Here is a 16,959-nt window from a genome sequence, read left to right as displayed (position 1 = left end):
TGCAACTACTGAGCCCTTGTGCCCTAGAGGCCGTGCTCCAAAACCAGAGAAGTGCGCTGGCCGCAACTGGAGAAAGCCCACTACGGCAGCGAAGACCCAACACAGCCAAAGATAAATAAATAAATAAATTGAAAAAGGGAAGAAACTTATAGAATGAGCATCCTTTGGGTTGGCTGCTCCCGAAGCTAAGTTTATGGTAAACACAGCTGGCCCTGCTTTATGAAGGGAACACTCAGAACGTGCCTGTTGCTGGCTGAGGCAGTAGAAACTCGTGCTGGATGTGACTGTACACAGGACCAAGGAAGGCAGGAGCATCTTGGGGACCGGGGGCTCTGGGCGTCTTGGCCAGATTTCTTGCAGGGTATTTTGCAAGTAGGCCAACACACAACTTGGTAGGTGCAGACAGGAAGGTTTCCCCCTTTCTAACTGTTAAGTTAAAACAAGATGCCTTAGTCTCTCACTCACTCAGAGCCCCTGTTTCTCAGAGTGTTAGTCAACTGACGTCCCCGTGAGTATTCTGCCCGTAACAGTGGACTCTCCACCGTGCCTGCAGGCTTACCCAGGGGTAGTGTATCAGCCCTCCACAAGCCCCCACAACTCCCCACTTCTGGCAGAAAGCAAGAAATTCTTTGGCTTTTTTCCTCAAAGGAAGTATCAGATTCTGGAATTTTTTTTTTAATTGGGAAAAAATCTTTCTAAGAACCTTTGAACATTGAGCCGTGTTTTAAATAAATCAAATGGAGACACATCTTTAAGGAGTCAGCAGTGCTGCCTAAAAAAATTTTTTTTTAAAGTTTGGATCCACGTTAGCCCTCTTTGTTCTTGGGAGCTGAGAACTTGCTACCTTTCAAGAATGGGTGCCCTTTTCCCGAGTTATCCACTGACTCCCTCCCCAGTGGCGACCTGCTCCTGGTGTCCTGTGGCCTCTCTGGAGTCAGCTGGCAGTATCCAAGCCAAGACGGTACGAAGGAGGCCAGAGGGAGGCAGACAGAGGGAACAGCGGGGGCAGGCGGGCACATACATCTGTGGTCTTGGGTGTTCCTGCCAGGACCCACACTCTGCCACCTTTTTTTTTTTCCTTGACAAGAGTCTGCTTGGAAATGAATGCACCGGCACGGGTCTGTGGCTCGCTTCTCCTTGTTTAAAGGCGTCCTCGTTCGGGGGGCTCAGTGATGAACCCCCAGGGCCCCCGCCCACATCAGCTCTTGTGCCCAGGGATGTGTGTGGGTGCACCTCCGGGTGGGGTCCTCTTGTGAGGACACTTGTGGACGGCCCATTCCACCCCCAGCTAATCGTCAGCCCCGCTATTACTGAGCAGCTAGGATGTGGAGTGTAGATAAGCGAGTGAACCAGGTGCCACCATGTCCAAACTGCAGGGACGGCGTCTGTCTCAGAAAGGTTGAGCAACTGACCCAAGGTCAAGGGCTGCCAGCAGGCACACAGGGACTTGAACTTGCCAGGTCTCATTCTCCCCTCTGCCCCCCGTCAGGGGGTGACCGTGGCATCCTGGGTGGCACAGCGGCCTCTTCAGCCCTCCGGTCTCTGTCACCCAGGCCCGCTGCCCCTCCCTTTTCCCTGCCTTGCTTTGGAGGAGTTTCCTAGAGCCCAGGCCCAGCCTCTCCTCACCCTTCTGGGAGCCCCCTTTTATACCTTGAGTCTTTAGTCCCGCTGCTTTCTGTCCCACTCAGGCCCCTCTTCCTTCCTGACCACCAGTGGGCCTCCCGAAAATTCAGCCTCACCCCACCACTGGCTTGTGTAAAGCCTCTCAGTTCCTGACCTCATCACAGGATGACGGCTGAGCTCCTGGACAAGGAATTGCGCCCTCAGGAAGTGGGCCCTCCTCCACGTGGCTGCTCTGCCATCTGCTGAGCCTCTCATGCGCTGTGCTCCCCGCCACCCCAGCGTCCATCCCTCTCCCCACGCTCCTCCCAGCCCTTACCCAGCCCCGTCTTCAAGTCAGCACAGGCCCCCAACAGGGGCCGTTCCGCCCCGCCCCAGCCCCCAGTGCCCAGGCCCTGCCCCTGCCTCCCTGCTGGTAGGTGCCCAACCCACTCTGTGAGCTCCTCCAGGACGGGCGGCCTTTTACTACAGTGCCCACAGCACCAGCCCTGGAGTAGGGCCCATGGTAGGTGGCGAGGACAAGTCTGCTGAACCCAAAGGTGAGTGAACTGACTCTGAGGTTTGTAAGAAGGTCACCCCACCTGGAAGCATTCCAATGACCCCTCTCCCCCGGGCAGGAAAGGCTTCGACCGTCGGTTTTCATCAAGGAAAGAAGCATCCGGGAGATGGTGAAAGACTGAGAGGGCATGAGGGCTGGAAGAAAAGACAAAGGGCACCAATGATGTCCGGATGCCCAGACTGCCTCCCTATGTTGACCTCTGTGGTTGGCTCACTTATTTGTCTGGGGTCCACCTCGGGGCTTTGGTCCAGGTAACCCCCAGGCTTCTGTCCTTCCTGATCTCTCGTCACCTCCAGTGAGAGAGGCCTGTGTCTCCTGCCAGCCCCCAGTCACCCCATCCACACACTCTGCACTGCAACCTGTCCAGGGGTGGGGGTGGGTTGGTAAATATAGCCTGTACTTAACGTGTATCTAAATTCACTCATTACTGGAAAAGCTATCAGTGTTGACATGTCAGGACATCCATTTTAATTACGGAAAGGGACCTCCTTATCAATTATTTAGAACCCACAGAAAATAATCCACTGAAAATAAGAAAGAAAAATTATCTCTGTCTTCCACCTTGAAAATTTGACACAGAGCCTATCACAGAACATGCACACTCACACACAAATACAAAATCACATGCACACTCATAAACACACATACACACATACTCAAAAACACTCAGGTCCACTCATCACTTTGATTCCATCCTTCCAGTTCTAAGAATGCTCCCTTTTGAAAAGGGATGCAACAGCAGAAATTTAAATGTTGGCTGTGTTTGAGAAAAACTAACATACAACAAATAAAAATCTCATGGGTTGACATTATGAATTTGAAAGAATATTTAGTTGAAGTAACTGATACCCCTCCTGAACTCAAACCAGTCTGCAGAGCTAGTCAAAACAAAGTGAAAGATTGAGATAATTATCCAGATCATTCAGGCTAAAAATACCTTCCAAAGCATCTCAATAATCGAGATCAAAAAGTTTCCCTGAGCATTAGCCCTCCAGAGTCGCTTAGCCAAAAAGGGCCGTGATAGTTTGCACATAAACAGCCATTTTGTCTGCAAACCTATTAGGTTCAGTGTTTCCACACTGGATACTGAAAACTATAGAAAAATGCAGTAAGTTTAATAATTAATCTGTAAGAAAGTAGGGGTGAAACAGTGTGTGTGCTAAGTTGTTTCACTCCTGCGACCCCATAGACTGCAGCCTGCCAGGCTCCTCTGTCCCTGGGATTCTGCAGGCACAAATACTGGAGTGGGTTGCCATGCCCTCCTCCAGATCTTCCCAACCCAGGGATCGAACTCGCTTTTCCTGCGTGGGCAGGTAGGTTCTTTACCACTAGCACCAGCTGGGAAACTCTGAAACTTAGTGAGCTCCTGTCATTTTCAAGGTATGGTGCTCAGCATCAGAAGAAACAGAAGGCAGTCCAAGCAAGGACCTGCTTAGTCTAACGCGTAATCTTTTGATGTCCCTCGGAGTATTTTAGTGTTGTTTCCTTTTAATCTTGCTGTCCAATGTGTTTTAAAAAAATTTTTGAGCCATTTAAACTAAATTGGTGATAGGACTGTGGATCACTACCACTCCCTACCACATCTTAAATGATATTATAACTTTTGACTTAATTCAAAACATATCCATTTATTTTCAAAAGATCTTTAATTTTTGCCAGTGACCACACGGCACAGTAAAAAGTGAAAGCCTCCATCCACTCCAGGATTCTTCCGCAGTAGTAACCTGAGCAAGTCATTTGGTTGGTGTCTGTTGTTTCCATGTCTTGTCCTATGACAATACAAGGCACACCTGTGTGTGTGTGTGTGTGTGTGTGTGTGTGTGTGTGTTTAAATGGGCTATGATAAATATATATTATTTTGCAAGTAAATTATTTTACTCACTAATGCATCAGGGACATCTTTCCATGTCATTACCTATCAGCTTCCCCCTTTCTTTTTTATTTTCCATATCATGAAGGCAATGGCACCCCACTCCAGTACTCTTGCCTGGAAAATTCCATGAATGGAGGAGCCTGGTGGGCTGCAGTCCATGGGGTCGCGAAGAGTCAGACACGACTGAGCTACCTCACTTTCACTTTTCACTTTCATGCATTGCAGAAGGAAATGGCAACCCACTCCAGTGTTCTTGCCTGGAGAATCCCAGGGATGGGGGAGCCTGGTGGGCTGCCGTCTATGAGGTCGCACAGAGTCGGACACGACTGAAGCGACTTAGCAGCAGCAGCATGCAGCTTGAAGGATCTCAGTTCCCTGACCAGGGATTGAACCTGGGAGTCAGCAGTAAAAGTGCTGAGTCCTGCCACTGGACCCCCAGGGAATCCCCACCTCCATTCTTTGTATTTATTTATTTTTACTGGAGTATACTTGCTTTACAGTGTCGTGCTAGTCTCTGCTGCGCAGCACAGTGAATCAGCTGCATGTACACTATACCCCTCCCTATTGAGCCTCCTGCCACCAGCCCCATCCCGCCCGCTAGGTCATCACAGAGCACTGAGGTGAGTTCCGTGTGCTGCACAGCGACTTCCCACCTTTCTTTTGATGGTACCTTTCATTCCACTGTATGAATGGTTTTGCTTTCTGTGATCAATCTCTAAATGTTGTTTAGATAATTATTTCCAATTTCTCTTTCTTACACCTACTGCTGTGATGAACACCCAGGTACATGTAGGTTTGGACACTTATACTTGTATTCCTAAAAGGCCTTTTTAAAAAATTGAGGTGAAATTCACATAACATATAATTAATAAGCTGTTTGTTTTAATGTATACAACTCAGTGACATTCAGTGCATTCATGATGTACAACCACCAGATCTCTCTAGTTTTGAAACTTTTTCATCACCCCAGAAAAACATCCCCTACTTATTAACTAATCACTCCAAATTCCTCCTTTCCCTTGTTCCTTGGGACCACTGATCTCTCTTGCATCTCTATAGATTTACCTTTCCTGGATATTACATATGAATGGAATCAAAACACTCTGTGGCCTTTCGGCCTGGCTCCTCTCACTTAGCATAATGTTTCTGAGGCTCATCCAAGTTGTGTGTAGGTGTGGGTACTTCCTTTTTATGGCTGAGTAATATTCCACTGTATGTACAGACCACAATTTGTTCATCCATTCATCCACTGAAGAACTAAAATTCCTCTGCAGAGGGCATCAGTCAGGAAGAGCACAGTTCTCAGAGAGCCTCAAAGGCGACCCTGGTCTCAGGCTCTACTTTTCTTTAAGAAGCACCCTGCCATTCTGTCATATCCTGGAGAACTTTGGTCCAAGAACTTTTGTTAGATTTATTTTCTTTCTTTTATCTTTTAATCAAGGGTAGGATAAAAGAGTCATCAGCCCTCAAGTGCCTCATGATATGGAGTTTCTCAAATTGGAGAGAAATTGAGAAAGTAACTGGCTTGGTCAGCTTTTATTACACATGCCAGGAGAGAATAAACTCATGTTACGAAGGGTTCCTGCTGCTCCTAAGACCTGGCCCTTGGGGGCTAGAAAAGATGGCAACAATAATAACCCTTATACTTCAGCCAGGGTTGTGTAGCCTCGGTGGTGGGGAGGGAGATGACTTCCTACAAACAAAATATACCCACCTAGGGTCAGTATTTCTTGCAAACGCTGCAAATGTAAGCGGTGTTTGTCTTTCCTTTTCACTTCCTTTTTCCTTGGCCCTTTAAGTCGTTTCAAAAGGGCCTACTATTTGTCAAGTGGGCTTCCCTCGTGACTCAGGGGTAAAGAATCTGCCTGCCAATGCAGGCAGATGTGATTTGATCCCTGGTCTGGGAAGATCCCTTGGAAAATGAAATGGCAACCCACTCCAGTGTTCTTGCCTAGAGAATCCCAAGGACAGGGGAGCCTAGCAGACTATAGTCCATGGGGTAGCAAAGAGTTAGACATGACTTAGCAACAGACCACCACCAACAATGTGCCAAGCACATTATTACATTATTATTACACTATTTCTAAAGAAATAGTCCCTGCCCTTGTGAGCTCATGTCACAGAGGAGAGATGGACACAGAAAGAAAGAACACTGCCCCTTTGGGGCAAGCAGGACAGTGGGAAGGCACCAACCCATCCAGATGAGAATGGAAGCACCCAAAGGCTTGTCTGGAGGCCTACTTGGCTGACATCATGGACAAGGGTGCAGGTCAATAACAGGGTTGCTGGCTTTCTCCCCAAAGTGGATGCCACTTTGCAGGAGACAATGCTCTGAGGTTTCTACAGACCTGGGTTCAAATTCTGCTTCTTTCACTAGCTGCATAACCTCAGGGGAGGGCTTCACCCTCCCAAGGGCTTCACTTCCCCACCTGCAAAAGGAAGATACTGCTAGCTCTCAGCTGTGCAAATTAAAATAAGCGTGCGTAAGCAAAGGGTTTCCCTGGTGGCTCAGTGGTAAAGAATTCGCCTGCTAATACAGGAGACTTAGGTTCTATCCCTGGCTTGGGAAGATCCCCTGGAGAAGGAAATGGCAACCTACTCCAGTATTCTTGCCTGAAAAGTTCCACGGATAGAGTAGGCTGGAGGTCTACAGTCCATGGGGTCACAGAGAGTTGGACCTGACTTAGTGACTGAGCACGTACACATGTGTAAACAAATGGCACGTAATAAATACTCAGTGAATATGCATTCTTTTCCCAGCTCCCTGCCAATTCATTGTCCCCATAGCTTTTGAGCTTACAGCAGTGGAGACTCTCAAAAGTCTTGTTCGCAGCTGGGGCTGAAGACTAGTGTTGCCTCCAGAAACATCTCGGGGAGGAGGGGGCCCGTGTTCCTCTCCTACTTTGCAGAAACCTTGGTATCTTTCGAGTTAGATTTGGCATTCTACATCCACGTTCCAAATTCCTCTTCCCTGTTGTGAACGCTCTATTCCCAAACTTCTCCTAGAGGCAGAGCCTCTGACCTCCAGCCTGTGCTCCTCGAGCCCCAGCAGCTCCTGAGAATCACCTCACTCTGGCCTCCCACAAAAGGCACAGCCACGGACGTCCCCTCCTGAAAAACCGAGCCTGAAGCTGTTAAGATCTCTTCTGTTAGAACTTTTTAACGGTGTCATAAATCTTTTATTAACATTCAGTATTATACTAATTAAAACTGTTCTCTGTATGTATTATTAATTTCCCTAGCACTTCTTGCTGGGGTGACGTTTTTAGCCAGCTAAGCAGAATGTAGCACAGTAAATAAGAAGAAACTCATTTCCAGACAATTAGCCTTGCAGAAAAATAAGTTGGTTAATGGAAGGCATGATGATTACAAATTTTACCTAAATAAACAGGGTATCTTAATGGTAACTCTTCAAGCTAAGTAAACAGATTGGGGTGATAATGTCCTAAGCAATACTTAAATGTAACTGTTTAATAAATTGGTAAATTACTCATTTCATCTTAGAACAAAATGGTAATACTGTAGTAATAACCTAGTATATATTCCGTAAATATGAAGCATTATCACTTTAGCTCTGTAGAAATCACCACAGTGATATGTCAGCATTGATCTAAAACTGCAGCATTTTATCTCAAGTTTATTACCCATTTTTGAGAATCGCTGAGATTTTCAGAGCATAATGGCAATAAAAGAAGAATTTAAAAAGCGCTTTAATGTGCATAAGTTAATCAGAGGTATCCTCCGGGGAAAAAGGAAATTTGGTAAAACATGAATTATAAGCATCATTTAAACTTACTTTGGACACTAGAGATAATAAATGGCACCATAATTTAGAAATAGCTTTTAACATCAATGACGGTAAGTACCACTTTACTGTTCATAAGAATTGCAGAGCAATGGTGCTGAGGCCAATTTTATTAGCCATTTTTTTCTTTATAAAAGCAATCCAGCCCTTTCCACAACTGAGGAGACAGGAACAAGAGTTACGTGCTAATATGCAAAATGCATTTAAGTTTTTTGAAATAGAGAATAATAAATTGTGCCAAAAGATAGAGTCTGGAGACAAATGAATGATCATTTAAAAAGAATAAGGCGCTCTCAGACTTTACATATTTGGGGAAACTTGATAAAAAAAAAAAAAGAAGCCAACAAATCGTTCATACATTTTCTCATTTGCCAGAGCATGCGGATGCGCTTTCAAATCCGAGAGATGAAGCCATAAATCCCAGCGACTGGAAGATGCCGCAACAGAAATATGTTTTTGTAAACTGTCGCCATTGACAAATCATTTATAAACTATACAGAGCACAGGTTCAATCTGCTCTTCAGGGTGTCCAAGCAACCTGCCTACAGAGAAGCCTCAGACTCTGACCTCTACTCGGCGAGCACAGCCCGACAGGCAGGGCGGCTGGCAGCTGCACTGTTCAAGCGGAGCAGCCCAAGCTGTAGGTAGGACCATCGCCAGGACTCACTGAGCCACCTACTAAGCACCCAGCGTGCTGAGCATCACGGGCCCCCGCAGAAGGTTGTCTGGTGCAGCGCGTGGCCAGGCTGGCAAAACCTGGCTTCCGTGGAGGAAACAAATCCAAGACGTCATCCCCCACTCTGCCCTTCAGGATTCAGTAGCTCCAGGTTCAAGGTCTTTTGCTTTTCATCTGATGGATTTGAGGCCAAACCAGACAATCTACCTTACTTCATCTTGACGTCTTCAATGCAGCTGAGTAACACAGAGGTCCACCCTCTTTTATTTTTGAACGTGAATGTATAATAGGCGTAGGGTCTTCGTCTAAAGCACTACCTCTGCCGGTGGGTGGGGACGGTGGGTGGGGACGGACTCACCCAGCCCAGAGGAAGCGAGGGGAGATGTCTCCTGGGCTCTCCAGGGGAGGGAGGTGAGGCTCCTTCCCGTGTGCTTGCCGGCAGGCCTTCGGACCATCTCGACCCTGTTTTTCTCTTTGTGTTCATCTTACCTCCAGTCCCTAAGTATCACTGATATTCCCTGCCTCACAGAGACCAGGAGCGATCAATGTTGCCTGGCCTACTTGTGGGCAGGTCACACTCTGTGTGAGAACTTACCTCCCGTAACCTGAATGTCCCACTGCCATAGAGCAGCCCCCAGCCCCACCCTGGCTGAAGAGCTCAGCACTGGAGATAGATGGGAGCAGCCGGGGCCGGCAGATTGAGAACTGTTGCCTTCAGGCAGCTAGGCCATCTTGGGCGAATACACTTTAAAGTGGCCAAGGCTTAGTGTTTTCATCTGTAAAATGGGTTTCAAAACAGTTTTATAAGGTGGAGAGGACTGAGTGAGAGACTATACATAATGTCTCAAGTACCGTGTTCAGCTCCTATAGGTTTTCCCCTCTCTGGAGTCAGAAATCTAGGTTCCAATTCATACTGTGTTGCTATTATTTAACATCCCGAAACCTCAAATTTCTCATCATCAAAATGAGATCTACTTCCTAGGATTGTTTTAGGGTTAAACGCAATCTCTTGAGTAAAATGCTTCGTCCACTGTCACTGTCTAGCCCAGAGCAGCTGTTCCAGGAACACTACTTACCATTATTTTTATTTAATAAGCAGATACTTAGCAGCTGCAGTGTGCAACCAAGGTAAATGGAAGCCCTAGAAGGCAGCAGAGCACCTGGTGCCTTTGACTTAGAAAAATCTAGATTTTCCACAACCAGTCCACAACCAGTTCTAGAAGATTCTGTACTGGGGAGACTTTGCAGACTGAGGTAAGTCAGGACTCTGAACTCTGACATAACTGGGTTTGAATTTCTGCTCCACCGTTTAACGTCTGACCATGAGCAACTTACTCATATTCTCCGGGTTTGCTTCCTACTCTCTCTGAGGAGAACAAGAACAATCTATCTTGTGAGAATTAATCTACCACTAATAACAACATAAACGTATCACAGAGCTTCTCTTGCGTCAGGCTCCTGGTGAAGTGCACGGTGAGTTCTGTCATTAAATCCTTCAACAATCCTGTAGGAAGACCTATCCTTACCGAGTACAAAAGAGGACAGGCTCAGAGAGGCAAAGTGACTTTTCCACGGCCACATAGCTGGTGGGTGGTGCAGCTGGATTTTAACCCAGGCCTCTTTACGCTCCATGCACGCTGTGGGCATTTTGGCAAGGAGACAAGCAGCATTTAGGTACTATTTTCCTTCCCTGAGCTGAAAATACTCGGGGTCCAGCGGCTGAGGGCTGCACAATGGCTCATCAGTACCCACAGGGGCTCACTAACCTACTCGTTAGCTTGGGCTGGGAGAGAGGGCAGTAGAAGACCCCTAAATCCATTAGATATAAGAACACAAGACCGAGTGCCTCCTGACCACCTTCAGGAGGCTCAGAAGAGAAGTAACAGGGGACAGTAAGGGTACAGCACCAAGAGCAAGACCGCCGTAAACACAACCCAGGCTGTTCTGGCTTGTGTGTGAGGTTGTTAGAGAATGACAATCTCCAGGGTATTCAGCAAACATGCAAAGACATTGACTTTAATAATAAGGCAGTTCGAGGAGCCGCAGTGGGTAAAAACCCACGAGGCAGTCAGTGCCCTTGGGTTGATATCCTGGTCTTTCAAGTTAGATGGCCTTAGGGATGTTGTGTCACTTCTCAGAGCCTCAGTTTCCTCATCTGTAAGATAGGGGGAAATGCAACGGTACCTGTCTCGGAGCTGTTGGGAGGGTTACATAGATTGTGCAGATGCTCTCAACACCCGGTGGCCAGAGCTGCGCTCCAGACCCCCTGGGAGCTGGGGGCTGGGGGTCCAGCCCCATCCCTGCTCATGAGGCTCCTCCAGCAAACAAACTGGAAACTGTAGGTGCCAATAAGCAGGATACCCTCCCAGGGCCCTCTCCCTCTGGCTTCTCGGGGTTGGGTTCCCCTCTGCTCCCCTCACTCCCCTCCTCCACGGTCCCACTACTTGTGAAGAACAAAAGTGTCCCAGCTGTGGCAGCCCAGACAGCAGATGCACATGCGCTGTTTAGCATGCAGGCTATTCACCGGCTCCCCTCTGCGCCCAGCACCACCTTCTCTAGCCCCAGGGTCTCAGCGGGCCTCGCCCACTGGTGCCACCGAGGGCAGGCCTTCCTGAGAGAGCGTCTTTTGCTTCAGCACAGCTCAGCGCCTCCTCCAGCAGGCTAAGTTTCCCTGGGGCAGTCTATGTAAACCAGAGGGAGTGGACTTTTCCTGGATGAGGGATGAAGCAGGGGCAAAGGGTGTGCTGCCAAGCCAGGTTGCAGGCCTTAGAGAGTTTCAGCGCGTCCCAGATAAATCCATCCGTCAATAGGGCTTGATAGCAAAGCCCGGACATTCCAGGTAGCCGACCAGCACAGGAGCTGGGCAGGGTCTGCAGGCTTTTAAAGCCAATCTAAGACTCTGCTCCATTTAAAGATTTGGTTTCTTTGAAATTGGGTGAGTCTGGGTCAGCACAAATCTCTCTAATGACCCAGAGGTCGGTAGAGCTTTTCCAGTCTGCACTCTGTGGTCAGGTGGGGACACAGCCCAGCTTGGACCCGACGGCCAGCCGAGCCAGCAGACCCGGAGTTTGAGTCGAGCCCTTTTAAGGCATAGGTTGAACCTCGGCAGGTCAGCTGCCTTTTCTGCTCCTCAACCTTGTCATTTAGAACGGGAACGTGAGACTGTTCCGGGATTCAGTGGGACGGGGGACTGTGTGAAAGCCTCTGAACAAAAATTCAGTTTGAATACGGGTTTTCTCTCCCCTGCCCCTTATCTCCTCTCCACACCAGCTGGGAACACATTAAAAGGGTTTAATAAGCAACTCATTAATTGGCAGCCAGTCTGACGCTTCTAAGAACGACTTTGTCCAATCATTTCAACCACGGATCTCAGGGCAACACCAATATACTGCAGCCTCTGACCAGATCAACCCAGACCCAGTCTACCAGATGACTTCTCCAGGGTCTCTCCACCTTCAGTGACTGCAGGAGAACTGACCTCAGTGGGGGACACTGCCCTGTTCCTGCCCTTTCCTCCCAAAGAGCAATACCTCTGATTGAGCCTCTATGCAATTAGTCATTTAATTAGATTTCTCGTCCATAAGTACATTTTTTAATGCTTCTATTCTCAATAAATTAAAGATCGGCTGTACCGTAAGCCATACTTTATTTTTCACTTTCCCTGGAAGACTCCTTAATGACTATGTAGCCCTAATTGTATAGATGCAGAAACCAAAGCCACTCTCGCAGGGCCACACGGCAAGGGAGTGGCAAAACTGAGCAGAGAACTCCCTGCCACAGCAGGTGGGTGGCACGAGGGAAGGCACGGATCACTGTGGCGATTCCGGGAGGATTTTGCGAGCGTCTGAACCAAGAAAGTGCGTGACCTGTCTAGGCTTCGCTGAGAGGAGACGCTCACAACCTAGCAGGTGCTTGGAAACCTAGGGAGTCTCGCCGCCGCCGCAAGCCCGAAGATTTCGTAAAAGGGAAATCGCCTTCGGCGTTGAGAAACCCTCGCTCTCCAGAAAGCGGGCGCTTGGGCCACGCCGGCCTTTCTCCGGCCTCGTTCAGTTTGCTTTTCAGTTGCGCTGAGGCTGAGACTGGGATTTTGGCGAAAGTCCCCTTTAGAGCTCTGGAAACCTAGGCTCGGCCCGTGGCTCCTTACCCTGGAGGTCTCGACGGACAGTCCGAGGCCACGCTCCTCACCCGGAGCGCCCAGCCGGACGGCGAACAGGTGCGCATCGCTTGCTGCAGCCCGGGCCCGGCCGCTGACAATGCGCAGCTGGTGGCCGGATCTTCCTGGGCCAGGCCGCGCGGCCTTAGGCCGCGAGTCCTAGAGAAGGGCCCCAACTGCTGGACGGACTGCTGAGGCGGCCGGGCTCGGCTGCCCCGCCCGAGGGTGCAGTGTGGCCTCCGAATGAGCTGGAGCGGCGGCTCCTCTTCCCACTCCCGCACCGACGGCAAACGCGGGGAAGCTCTCAAGCCTGGGAAGCGATAGGCGTTGGCGATCTTGGAACTCAGAGCCCGAGTCCACCACCCAAGCTGGAGCAGGAAGGCCCTTCCGCCTCACTCTGACCACCGGCCTGGTGTCAGATGGCTGCAGGTGTCCCCTAGCCTCCTCCCTAGCCTCCCCTAGACAAAGTCCCCCTTTTCTCCCAAGCATTAGAGCGCTTTGCTGGGGCGGTGGGGTGGTGCTGTTAAAGCTGGTCCACTGGTGATGCGCGATTCAGAATTAATTTCTGAATTTTCAACTGCAAAACGAGGAGGGGCATTCAAACCTTGCAGAGACTTGGCGCGAGTCATTATAAACCGCACGCTGCGCGCAAAGCTCGTGGTCCACGGCCGGTTTGTACTGGGAACTGCTGAAGGGGAAATCACTCAAGCGAGCGGCCAGTCCCCTCTCCCCGCCCCCCAAGTTTGTCTCTCTCTCTCTGGCTCCGATCCTCCTGGGTCCCCCCTGCATCGCCCAACCCCGGACTCCCCGGCCGCGGAGCCTGCCAGAAAGAGCTGAGCTTCGGCTTAACTGCGAGGCCTTGGGCGGGGCGCCTTGCCCTTCTCAGGGTAGCCGGGCGCCCAACCTGCACCGGCGGAGCCCAGAAACCAGCGCTCAGGGAGAGCTCCTGAGACCAGTCCGCCTGGGTCACAAGGCTGCCTCTTGCCTCATTGTCCTGAATCTGTAAAATGGGCGCGGCTTCAGACAATCTCCAAACGAGATTAGGGAAGGCCGCGCGGAAGGGCGAGGAGGCGAAATGTTCAGCCCTTGCCCAGAGTTCGGCGGCTGCTTGTTCTCAACTCCGTCTGGAGACTAGGCCTGCTGAGCGTCCACACTCACCTGCCTGCCTCTAGAGCCTCGGCCGTTTCCTAGGGCCGAGGTGGGGCCTAATGGGAGACGATCCAGAGAGAGGAGCCCAGACTACTGCAGATTCTCTTTCCCCTAAATTCAGCTTCAGGGGCGCCCGCCTAATCCGGAAATCTCCACGCCCCAGCTCTGCCTCACAGCCCTCCTGGGGTGGGGACTCAGAGTGTGTTCCTTAACCCGGCGCTCTCGGTTCTCATCCGGCGCAGCCACCGGACAGGGCGGCAGCCTCCAGGCTTTGTACAGCGGGAGGAGGGCGTCAGGCTCTGAATGCCCAGCCGCGGCTCAGCGATCCCCGCCGCCCGCCGAAGGCGCCCACACTGCCTTGGGTGAGCGCGGCTCGGAGAGAGTCGCCACCCGGCCCCGCACTAGTGGGTTCAGGCCCCCTAACTTGAAGAGACTTCTGGCAGTTTGGTCTCTGGCTAGACAAGGTTTGACTGGGACAAAGCGCTTAGAGAGAGCAAACAACATGGAGTCACTGGTGGGGGAAAAACTGCCCTCTTTCCCCACCAGTGACTCCGTGGCGTTTGCTCTCTCTAAGCGTTCTTCCCACCGAGGGTCGCAGCGGGACTAGGCCCCTTTCCCTGGGCCTGCCTAAAAGCCCACCCTGGTGGGCTTCTTCTTCAGAGACCTTTTGCACAAAGTGAGACACCAGAAGGGGAAAAAGATGTGTGTGTGTGTGTCCCTCCAAAAGCCCCGAGAATCGAGGGTCATCCTAACAAAACAACAAAAATCATTTAGAAGAAACAAAAACCATTTAGCCTTGTTATGGAGGAATAGAATAAAAGAGAGAAAATAGAAAGCGACCCCAGTGCCCGAGGGAGGAGCTGCTGGGTCATCGAAGGCAAAGAAAGTCACTCTGGTTTTTAGATATTCAAGTTCCCAACCGAAGAGCCCTCATTTCCTATCCCGAGGAGGGCATTCTCTATGCTTTTGTGGCGGAGAAAATAGAAGCATTTCAGGAAAACATCCAAGGAAGAGACCCAAAGCTCTGAGTCACCCTAGTTCTTCTCTGGGATGTCTTTAAATTCCCAGGGCTTGGAGGTGGGGCTGAGGGCACAAATGCTGGAGCTCCAGCTCTTGCTTAGACTCCCTCCCTTTCCTAGAGGCCTGCCAGTGCAGCCAATTCCGCATCCCGCCTACAACGAAGGCACCCGAATACACGAGCCGGCAGGGTGGCCGGCGGCAGGCGGGGCTGCTACAGGGCCTCTGGGACCGCGCCCAGAAGGGTTCTCCTTAAGGAGCTCTTGGGAGCCCCACTTGGAGGAGGGAAGAGAGAGACAGAGATCGAGATGGAGAGAAGCGAAGGCTACGAGAATGCAAGAAAGGGAAAACAATAAGGACAAAACCAGAAGAGGCAAGTAGGAGAGAGGGCGGACTGGAGAGAGGAGTCGGAAATGGGCCGAAGAGAATACTACAAAGAAAGACGAGAAAATAAATGCAACAGAGAATGAAGCATATGAGAAACACAGAACTGTACAGGAAGGGATAAAAGGTATATATAACTGCAGGCAGATTCTCTACCATCTGAGATACCTGGGAATCCCCGAAGACAGAGACCCCGAGTTACCAAGAGAGGAAGAAACAGAACATTGTAGAAGAAAGAAATGGAGAGTCTGGAAAATAAGTTTTTAAAAGACTGAAAAGGAGAATGGATTCAAGGGGGAAAAAATCAACCAGCCAGACGAAATGTTCACCGACTCTGCGAGTGTTATCCTAAGGAGCCACTCGCTCCAGAGCTCGTGGTCCTGAAACCTCCAGCTTCTGAGCCGAGGTGAAGCCGGGGGCGGGGGTGCTGGGCCACCCCGCTTCCACACCTGGTCTTGGGGTCCGGGGCCTTCCGGGCGCCCCGCCCCCTCCTATCTAGTGACGACACCTGGGCTGCAGTGAAGTCACGTGACATCACGCTCGGTCCGCGGCCCCACGCGACGCAGAAGGGCGAGGGTGTCCCGGGGCAGTGCGCTACGCTCGCACCCCAGACGCGGAGAGTCTGGAGAACCGGGAAGCGCGCCTGCTCCCTGCTCTGCGCTCACAGCCCGCGCACACTGCGCCCAGACCCCCCGGAGCCAGCTGGAGCGGCCGCCCCGGCCTCTCTGGGGCCTCGCTGGAGGAAGACAGAGGCCTGTGGGTGTGGGCGGAGGGTGAGGGGAGCGAGTTTCGCGTCCCGGGAAGTTCGAGGTCACGGTGCCGCCCGCCCCCTGGGTGGGTTAGACTCGGGACAGCCTAAGTACCCTCCTAGGCAGGCCCTTTCAAGCCCCCTCCTCTTCCTGGCGCTGCTCTGCGACCTCTGAGCCTAGGGTGCCCTTCCCACGTCCACCCACCCCGCCGGCACCCGGTCTGGGGGCGGCCGGCGCGCACTGACCTGCACCGCGGATCCTCCGCGGGGCCCCTGGCCAGGCTTCGAGCTGAGGCGAATGCCGACGAGGCTCGGAGAAGTGGGCGCTGGCCCGCACGCCGCGGCTCGGCCTCTACTGCCGCAGGGGTGGGGCGCAGGGTCGGGGGTCGCCGAGCATTATTGGAAACGAAAACGAAATAAAAGCGGCGTTAAGTGAAATAGCTAACTTTTTATTAAATAAAACGACTTAAATAAACGGAACGGAAAAGGAGAAGGGTGGACCCAGCCTCCAAGCAGGGTGCCCCAGCCCCTGGCGCTTCCCCCAGGCGCCTGGTCGGCCGCCCCTCCTCCAGCGGCCCCCGCGGGGGAAGCAGGTGGCCGGTTTCTAAAGAAAAAAGCCAAAACTTTTATTATGTACACGTTTGGGCAAAAGTACAAAGTATAATACAGGCGCCCGGCCCGGGGGAGGGGGGCTGCGGGCGAGGGGCGGAGAAACGTAAGGCGCTTTCTTTGTCAGGCCCCGGCCTGGGGCGGGACTGGGCGCGGGGCGGGGGCTCGGATTGTCCAGCCGCGCGGAGCCCGGGCCCAGCCCCCTCCGCAGACGGCGGGGATGCAGCCGCGCCCCGGGGCCTACTTGAGCTTGGCCGGCCCTTCCCCTCTCGGCCACGACTCCCCCCGACCCCCAGCCCGGCTGGGGGCCCGGGGCGCCCCGCCGGGTCGGGGCGGAGATGCTCGGCGACGGTGCGCGCTGGTGGT

At 51.5% G+C, this 16,959-nt stretch overlaps 1 non-coding gene across 1 annotated transcript; it reads right to left on the bottom strand.

Annotated features, from left to right (window-relative positions):
• Positions 1 to 4,423: 4,423 nt before the first annotated feature.
• Positions 4,424 to 4,494, bottom strand: TRNAK-UUU (transfer RNA lysine (anticodon UUU)). Its single transcript has one exon. It is a non-coding gene; the product is annotated as a tRNA-Lys (tRNA).
• Between the last annotated feature and the right edge of the window lie 12,465 nt (positions 4,495 to 16,959).

Source organism: Bos taurus, chromosome 20, assembly GCF_002263795.3.
Source record: "Bos taurus isolate L1 Dominette 01449 registration number 42190680 breed Hereford chromosome 20, ARS-UCD2.0, whole genome shotgun sequence".
In the NCBI taxonomy this organism is placed as follows: domain Eukaryota; kingdom Metazoa; phylum Chordata; class Mammalia; order Artiodactyla; family Bovidae; genus Bos; species Bos taurus.
The sequence above is the reverse complement of the archived record's forward strand: the minus strand, read 5'-3'. Positions and strand labels throughout refer to the sequence as shown.